This window comes from Centruroides sculpturatus, unplaced genomic scaffold, assembly GCF_000671375.1.
Source record: "Centruroides sculpturatus isolate CEXI.00-Female unplaced genomic scaffold, Cexi_2.0 scaffold834, whole genome shotgun sequence".
Lineage (NCBI taxonomy): Eukaryota > Metazoa > Arthropoda > Arachnida > Scorpiones > Buthidae > Centruroides > Centruroides sculpturatus.
Window position 1 is genome coordinate 74046 of NW_019384958.1, and position 9729 is coordinate 83774.

At 26.6% G+C, this 9729-nt stretch overlaps 1 protein-coding gene across 1 annotated transcript in view; it reads left to right on the forward strand.

Moving 5' to 3' along the window:
* Positions 1 to 1884: 1884 nt before the first annotated feature.
* LOC111632412 (protein yippee-like 5) overlaps positions 1885 to 9729 on the forward strand; it is a 37305-nt gene continuing 29460 nt past the window's right edge. The window contains exon 1 of the mRNA XM_023376827.1: positions 1885 to 1977. The gene's annotated coding sequence lies outside the window, so the exon portion shown is untranslated. The remainder of the gene's footprint in view (positions 1978 to 9729) is intronic.

Genomic DNA, 9729 nt, shown 5'->3' on the forward strand with positions numbered 1-9729 from the left:
GAAGAAAATCGAACCCGCATTAAATTGACTCTTCTGAGTGAGGAATACAGAACGACACCTAACCTGTATTATTCATAATAAATTTTAAGTGTTCGAACCTGAATCCATTATGAAGAGAGATGAGCAATTACTTTGGTATTTAACGACCAACTAAAAATCCTCAAAAAGAAAAAAAACAACAACATAAGTATTATTTCAATTAAAAACCAACAAATGTCGAGACAGTTGATTTATTTTATCTTTTAACTTATTTGAAATATTTTTATCATTATCCAGACCAACACAATCGTTTGTATATATTGACAATTTTTATCTCTCATTCTTTAGTTTGGATGTTTCAAATTTTTATTCATCTTCTGTTTGATCTGTAGTAGATTGTTCAGCGGATAAATCAACACATTATTTCATCACAATAGAAATGTTGAGCAATACAAGTTTTGAAAGACTACATTCAAATGCAATCTCCATGATTCTTCGTACTGAATATGAATCAGAATTTGTTTCCACCAATTCATTTATTTTTATCGATTTATTGCCGATTCTCAATACATTCAATTAGCATACGTAATAAATAATAAAACAAATGAAATCATGCAGATCTTAAGCGCGGAAACCTTGAGGTAAAAATCCATCGTTGTATGTATTGTAAACATTCGTCACTGATACCGATTTATTCACTAAATAAACAAAATTAACATTTTATTAAATAATAGAAGTGATAATAGAATTACAAAGATTAATAATCAACAGTACAAAGTACTAATCTCCATAAAATTACAGGACAAATTTTCGTAATATTTTTATTTGTTTATTTATAATGGCTGATACAGACGCACAGAATGTACAGTACAGTACCTTGCATTTATATTATAATTTGTTTTACGTGCTTAAATTTTAAGTATTAGTTATTTTAAAAATAATGTAAATCAAAGGCTAATCTGGAAAATATTAATCGATAGTGGAATAAAAACAACGTTTAGATTATCAAGAGGAAGTTAATTTAAAAATTCCTAGCGCCACTTTTAGTCGAAACCAGTTCTGCTCTTCATAAAGATAACATACATATTTATTTTATTTTATTTTATTCTTTTTGCCCTCTGGAAACTAAGAAAACTTTTTCGGGATAATGGGTTCGGCCAGGACCCATCATCTCTCGTCTCTCACCACTCCGTTGCCCCATTGTGAACCTGGCCAAACCCATAATGGGTTTGCTAAAAGAGGCGCACTTAGTGCCTACAGGTTTCATATCTCACTCCCGTTATGGTCTTGCAAAATCCATAATAAATATGACTTAAAAGGCCATCTTAGAGCCCATGGACCAAAAAGTACTTTAATTAAAAAATAAAATAAATAAAATTTTTATGCAGCGAAGTGAATTAGTTTTAAAATTCTTATATAAACTATCTAAATAAATTTCTAAGAATTTTTCCCGTAATCGAACTTGGATCTTTACTAGCGTGACAGACATTTATTGCATTTCATGTTGCAGGTTTAAAGAGCCTGCAACATGAAATATCGATGCACCATCTGTCGTGCAAAACAAGAATTAATAAATTCGATTAGCTTGTCGACCGAAACAATACTCAAATTTTATATTTTTAATTTGTGTGGAAATGTAGATTAATTACAGTTATATTTTAAAATTCCAATGTAATTATTATTATTAGCTTTTTAAATATGCAACACTATACGTTAGTCACGAGACCTATAGCAACGAGCTATAACGCCGCTTATCATAGGACAAAAAGCGTCACGTGATATAATTTTAACTTTTAAATAATTTAAATATTTTTCATTAAATTAACATTATTAATCTTCATCAACCAAATATGAAGCGTTTTTTAATATTACAGAAAATAAAAATTTTTATTCACGTAATAGATGAGAATAGAATTTCAATGACGTCACACCTGTTTGTTTGTGTTGAAAAAGAAGCAGCTGATGAGAAACGTGGCTGAAGAAGAAAGACGCTTTTCGGTAATAATTCTTTAATCTTTGGTGTAATTTAACGTATAATACAGATTATTAAATGTAAATTTAATTAAAAACGAAGATGTCATCGAATATATAACTACAAATTAGTGAATAAAATATGAAATGTCTTTAGGCTTAACCTCGAGAAAAACCAAACTACTTTATTCTGGGAATAAAAGATTAAAAATAGAAATAACATTTGAGTTTTTCTTGTAAATATTACCTTAAATAAACCTCTAATTTCGTAAATAATTGCTAATTTCTAATGTTAATAATTAAATGTGACGTTATATAAATTTTTTTTTTCTATTTTGTCCTTCAAAGTTCATTTATTCCAAGATGATGATGATGATGATGATATCAATTCATCCTACAAAAGTTGATGATGAGGTTCATTGATCCATGCAGTGTTTAATTAGAATTAATGCAAAGTTCCTATCTCTGTTGACAGTTATGCGATAACTTTGTTTCTTTACTTCAATAAATAATAAATTATTATTACATTATTTTGCTTTTAAATTATTTTAGTTCACTTTTTAATTAACTTCTGTATTCGGTTGCTGAAATATTATCTACAGTAGAAACAAATGCTTTTGCACCTTGTGAGAAATTGGGCACATTGCCCGGTAATGCAGCTTTAGTACAGTTGGGTAAGCAAGCCGACAAAATAAGCCCATCTTATTTGAAACACGCTATGCCATTAGTTTGCTTATCTGGCCGTATTAAAGTTGCTTTACCGGGCAATGCGTGCTTTAATTCTTGCCAAAAACAAAAATTTTTACATATTTTGGTTTTGATATTCAATAGTAAACAATGTCTGCTTGTTGAGTAAGCATTGTTTTGTATTGAATGTACGTACAATATAGAATGGCTTTATAATTGGAAATTAATGCAGGTACCGTTTGAAAGAAACTGTTTCCAGGTAACTAAATATTAATGTTATCTGGACTTAATGTTTTCCTGTTAAGTAAGCTATACTTACATAGAGATAATTTTTGATGAACAGTAAATACTATAATGTATTAATGAATTGTCAAGTAAGAATAAATAATTGATTAGGATGTTTATGAATAATTTCATTATTTTTAACGATTTTTTTAAGTTGTAATTGTTTCTTTATTTTTGAATATTGAAGCTATACGCTTTAATTATTCAGAAGCATTCTGTGGGATAAGAATATAATTCTTTTAACTTGTGAATTTTTTCTTTATTGCTTTTAATAAAATTAATAACTATTTGTGTATTAAAAAATTATCTGGATGATGATAATTTATTCAAAGAAATGATAGTGATAACATATATATGTCAGTCAGTCATATGAGTACAATAGTTTATTGATGGAGAATAAATACATCAGAAGATATATTATGTTTTGGTTTTTATAATGAAATATATAAAACAATGTAAAATAAAATATAATAATAAAAAATATAAAAGCAATGAATTAAACTCTAGGAAAGTATGAGATTAAGCATAAGAAATTTCATTAGTAATTGACTTAACAATATTTATCTTTCCCTTTTTTCAAATATATAAAAATGTCAAATATTTTTAGATTGTATTTTTAATAATTTTACAGAGCTTTACATCAATATAATTGTTTTTACATAATGTATTTTACGATAATCTGTCCTNTATATATATATTTTATTGAATTAAAACATATTTAGAGAACTATTCCAAACTATTAAAAATCTTTTTTTTATTCAAACTAATTACTAAAATTGCAATTAGTATTGAATATAATTTTCTGTTTTTCTATTAATAAAAAGTATGATAAAGTTAGAATACATTTTCTTGTATTTAAATTGTATTAAAGTACTATTTTTAATATAATGGCATATGAAAAAAGAAATGTTATTGGTTTTGCCAGTATATATTGTATTATTTGCTTTTCATCTTTAATATTTAAAACATTTTAACATGTCAACATATTGAATTACTACTACACTTCACTATTTGAATAGAATTGTGAATATATTGATGTCTATACATAAAAAGTAATATATTAAACTATATATACAGTTAATTTATAAACATTTTAAAACAATAAATTTCATAAGAAGATATTAATTTCCTCTAATGTAAAAAAAATATATATTAAAGAAAATTTTGTAAAAGTATTGGTTTTTTATTACAATTTTTTAATTTTTATTAAAATATATTATTTTTATTAGTTTGAAAATTATATTATAATGGAATACTCTTTGAAATTTGGGAATCTTATTGGGTCTTCAAATCAGAAAATTCAAAATGTATTTTTGTGATTCATATATTTGGCTTGTGTTTCCTGGATTAATAATCATAAATGATAGCTAATAATTTTAAGTTATTTTTATTATAGTACATCAGGATTTGCTATGACAAAAATCTTGAATATTTGGTATCTTTTATTAAATATATAATGAGTTATAAATTTGTTTAAAATTAATATTAAATATTAAAATAGAAGAAAAATAAATGATTTTATCATGCCAAAATGTTTATAAAGTAAAGAGAAAGAACAAATAAGACTGTTTTCTTTTTATTTTAATAAAAATTGTAGATTAACTTATTACAGTCAAAATAGAGAATTTGTTCGTAATTTAGCATGACTGGGTATGTGACGACGAGCTAATTGATGATAAATACGTATTTATCCTCAGTTTCCTTATTGTTACTATATAATCAATAAAAAAAATTCTCTTCTACGTAATGCAAATAAAAATTATTAAAATTTTTATCACCATTTATTTAATAATGTGACATTATTAGATAAATGATGTTAGAAATGACTTTCCGTGAAATAGAAAGGAAAAGTTATAATGCTTAGCTGCTTGTCTAAAGTGAGGATCACAAAGCCAGAGATTCTTAATCGTTCTGAAGTCATGGAACACTTTAGAATGTAAAAAAATGTGGTACAGCAAAATCACCAATATCATAAAATAAAAATATGCATGAACATACTTTTTTATTAAAAATTATAGATTATAGAATACGTAACGGTAAAAAAAAAATTAATTAAAAAATTATATTTGTAAAAACTATAACTAAAATAATATAAAACATTTATAAAAATGAAACTTTTTAAAATCAGTTATAATGCAATACATGAGCTTGTCAATGTTTGCAGATTTCATCAATATCAGGTCTAAAATGTGATACAGCTACTTGCACTTCTTTGTCTATATTAGTACAGTAAGCATTTCTCGTTTTTGAGTTTTTATATTGGCATATGTGAGATCTGATCTCTCACAAATATTATGTTAAAACCGTAACAAAATTTTTAGTCCGTTATGGAGAGAGCTGGTTATTTGGATTGGACAAAACTCCAAAATTTCTCAAGTTATTTCAGAGAATTACATTTTTAATGTACCATCTGTTGACAAGGTAATCAGTTGTTGTTCTTGTATCAAAAATTTATGACTTGATGCAACTGTGCCAAATTGATTTTGTTTCCAGTCATAATTTTCTATATTTAAGGAAGGAAAGTAACTTGCAGTCTTTTCTTTCAATAGTGTTAAATGTTCTGTTATAACAGAAATAATTCCCTTGACATTTTTATTATGAAGCAAAGGAAATATATTTATTGTGTTTTTTCTGATAACAATTTTTCAAAGAGATACTTATTCTGAAATGATGACATTTGTCAGAATGTCAACATGTTTTCTTTGGATATTTGTATTAAACAAATCAAGCAATTAAAAATATCTGATAAGTATGCCATGTTAGCATACCAAATGTCATTTTTAAGACATTTTATAAAAGCATTTCTACCTTCATTTTTGAAAAAGGCTAACAATTCATTCTTAAGTTCTAAAAATGGGCATAGCCTTTTACTCCTGAATCTTCAGAGTGCAAAAGCAAAGATGTATACTGAGCTTTCGTTAGTGTTGCCACCTTTTCAAACAGGTCAGGTTTGTTCAAACAGAAGTTCCTGACACATGTGCAAGGTCATTTTACAATGCAAAGAATAACATGCTAGATTAGCCCATAGATGTGTACAATCAAATGTGTACAAATGCAGTAAAAAAATCAACAGGTTGCACGCCAAATGTAAACAGACGAACATGGCAGAATTGCAGATGAGTTTCAGTGAGTGTGAGTTCTTTCACTATTAAAATAATGTAAATTTGTAAAAATATTTGCAAGATTGAATATAATTTTCTGTTTTTCTATTAATAAAAAGTATGATAAAGTTAGAATACATTTTCTTGTATTTAAATTGTATTAAAGTACTATTTTTAATATAATGGCATATGAAAAAAGAAATGTTATTGGTTTTGCCAGTATATATTGTATTATTTACTTTTCATCTTTAATATTTAAAACATTTTAACATGTCAACATATTGAATTACTACTACACTTCACTATTTGAATAGAATTGTGAATATATTGATGTCTATACATAAAAAGTAATATATTAAACTATATATACAGTTAATTTATAAACATTTTAAAACAATAAATTTCATAAGAANACCAGACGGGTGGTAACACTAGATTCCGTAGATATTGAAACTTTTTAAAAAAACCATCATAAATGATCATGATGAAATTTAGCATACTGTATTTACAACTTGGTCTAAGTTCAGTACAGGTTTTAACATTGTTGGTAATATTTTTAAAACTATGAATTCTCTAAGCATAAACATTGCTTAGATATATTTGACTTTCTTGTCTTTGCAAGGGTAACAAGAGTAATTCACTGCAAGTTGCAAGTTGTGTCTTGTCTGCATTGTAAGCTGTGAATTTATGCTAAAGTTTCTTTAATCATAGGGCATCTTCAAAATCTTAGTGTGCTGCCGACACTTCTCAGCACCTCTCTTCAAAATCTATGGCAACTTCTGGTTGCTACCAGCATACTGCAAGTATCTTTTTCAGTGCTCAAGATGGCAGCCACTAAGAGACTCATAAGAGTTCTATTTTGCATTGACAATTTTGAATTTAATTTATTTGTTGATGAATGTACCCTGAATGAATTAAGATTAGGTTAGTACATAAATAGAATATTTTAATATACTAGCATATTTATGTAAGACATCACATAACGTGTTTTAGTTGTTAAAGTGTAATCTTAGGATTGATTTAGTTATTGTTTTAAATAACTAAATCAATAAAAAAATAACTAAAACTCATTTCCATAGATGTTTTATCCTATTGAAGTGAAAAAAGTCATCATCACTCATTTTCTTTTCGAAATATTCATTTTTCATTAAGCTGTTCTCATTAAATAAGTTCAAAAATAAATTTAATGTAATGTGGAAGTCCACATCATTTGCCAGTTTTCATGTTTTTCATTCCTGATATCCTAAGCAGTCAGTGTTCTCTCAAAAATATCAGAAGACATGTCACTTCTGACAGCATCTCACTGGATTGATGCTGAGATTTTGAATATGACCTTAGTTTCAGCTAGTATAACACTTTCGTAACTTAGAGGATTACTTGTAACAAGATCATGGAACACTACTGATCCGAGGAACACCAGTTAAGAACCATTGCACAGTATAAAGGATAGTCAGCAGTTTTAAATCTAGTTTGTGGAGCTGTAAATGTGTTGGTGGGGCCTTGAGTCCTTAGAGGAAAAACAAAGCATACCATAGAATAAAAAACATTGCTTCTCATAATATTTACCTTTATTAAAAACACCCCAATGTAGTTTGAATTTAAAATATCTCATCATTTAAATTATATATATATACACACTGTAAATATATCAATGACATAAAAATAGCTAATAATTGCCAACAAACACTGCAAAAAGGTATTGATTATATAAACAAGTCATTTAAATTACTAAATCTTTTAATAAATTTTAGCAAAACAAAATTTATGATTTTTAATCTTATTAGAAACCCTCTCTGTAATAATTTTTTTCTTAACAGCCAGTGCCTAGAAACTGTTAATAGTGATTGCAATCCTAGTGCCATATTTGATAAGACTTTCTTTTCACCTACATAAAAATACCTAATCAAAAAGATATCCATTCGTCACAGAATGCTTTGGTGAAATTTTAAAAACATTTCAAATAAAAAAAACACTCTGCACTATTTTTTTCTCTAACTTCCAATCTTTAATTGATTATGCATTACCTATATGGACTTAGGCTTCTTCATCTGCATTAAATAAACTTATTATAGAGCTAAACAAAATATTTTTTACCCTCAATATACTATTGCATCTGTTTTATACTAACTCCCCTGATGTTGGTCGAACCTATCTTGGCCTACCTAACTTATTCCAACATATAGAATACTTTGATATCTATACATATAAATATTTTAATGGCCTTCTCGTTGCTCATTATACCTTCATCCACATTCCTATGTTTACCAGTAGATTGTTAAGTTGTATTCATATGCCCTACTGCCACCTGAATGTAACAATTTAGATCTTTTTTCTACCAATATCAAAAAACTGCTACTGAAATCGAAGACAAATTGTTCTTTGACTTCCATAAATTGAAAGCTATTTACAAAAAGATACTATACTCCAAGTAATTTAATTTTTTGCTTATTATTTTTTTTTTTGTCATTCTCGCATTGTTTTCTCATTTTTGTTATTATCACATTGCTTTTTCTTATTTTAATCTTATTGCATATTTTTTCTTTTTTAATTAATTGGGATTGTTGTAAAGGGGGTGGCAAATATTGTCCGTGAGACATTGCCAAATTCAATGTAAAAAAAATAATAATAATATAATTCTACATTTGGGATCTGACAAAAGGTGAAGTTTGAGAAACATTGATCTAACTCATATGTTAAACCAAACTTTATTCTTTTCATTTGATCTACAAAGTTTAAGTATCTGTTCAAAATTATTTTAAATATTTTATAATGTTTAATTATTGTTTTGCAAACTTCTGATAAGGATTATCGAACAAGACTCTGTATTACATAAAACATGAGAATTTCAACATTTGAATTGGAATTGATTTATATGATATTTTTAGATGAAATAAGGATAAATCTAAGTTTTATTTGGTCGAATAGAATTTGAAGTTTAAAAGATAATTTCAAAAAGTAATCATATCCAAATACTCTGTTTTTAAAGATTTTGTAATGTTTTGGATAGGCATGAAACTTGATTATTGTTAAAAAAGAATAAGCATAAGAATAAGAGCATTTTTCATCCATACAGTCATTAATTAATATACTTAATATTTGATATCTGTGATGAAGATGATATTGTCATGCTGTAGTGAATTTCAATAAGTAGGATTATAATAGATTTATTGGTAAACTCTCCTGACACGAACTGCATGAATATGTATGGAAAGTTTTGAACTACGATTTTCAGTAATCTACATTCTTTAGAAACAGATTTATGTAATAAAATCATTTAGAAATATTTTGGAATCTTTTTGAATCAGTGCATCAACAGGTCAGGGCACTCTGAAATGTCTTTGATTCTTTATATACATTTTAACAGATGATATATTGCTGTTCTGTATATTATCTTAAAATGTCATATATAAAAACTTATTTTACATATTTAAATTATGAATAATGAAACTTTGACATTTGTTTTACCAGTAATTCTTCATTTATATGCAAAAATTTTGTTATTTAAGTTAATATATACTGTATATAGTTGCAGCATTAATTATTTACTTCACATTATTTTTATCTTTCCAACTGTATATTTATGGGTATTAATCATATAATTCCAAACTTTTTAGTAGTAATCACTGCCGGACTGAGCAAACTCAGTGCCCTAGGCAAATGACTTTGACGTTGCCCCATTTAAAAAAATTCGCAACAATATAAAACA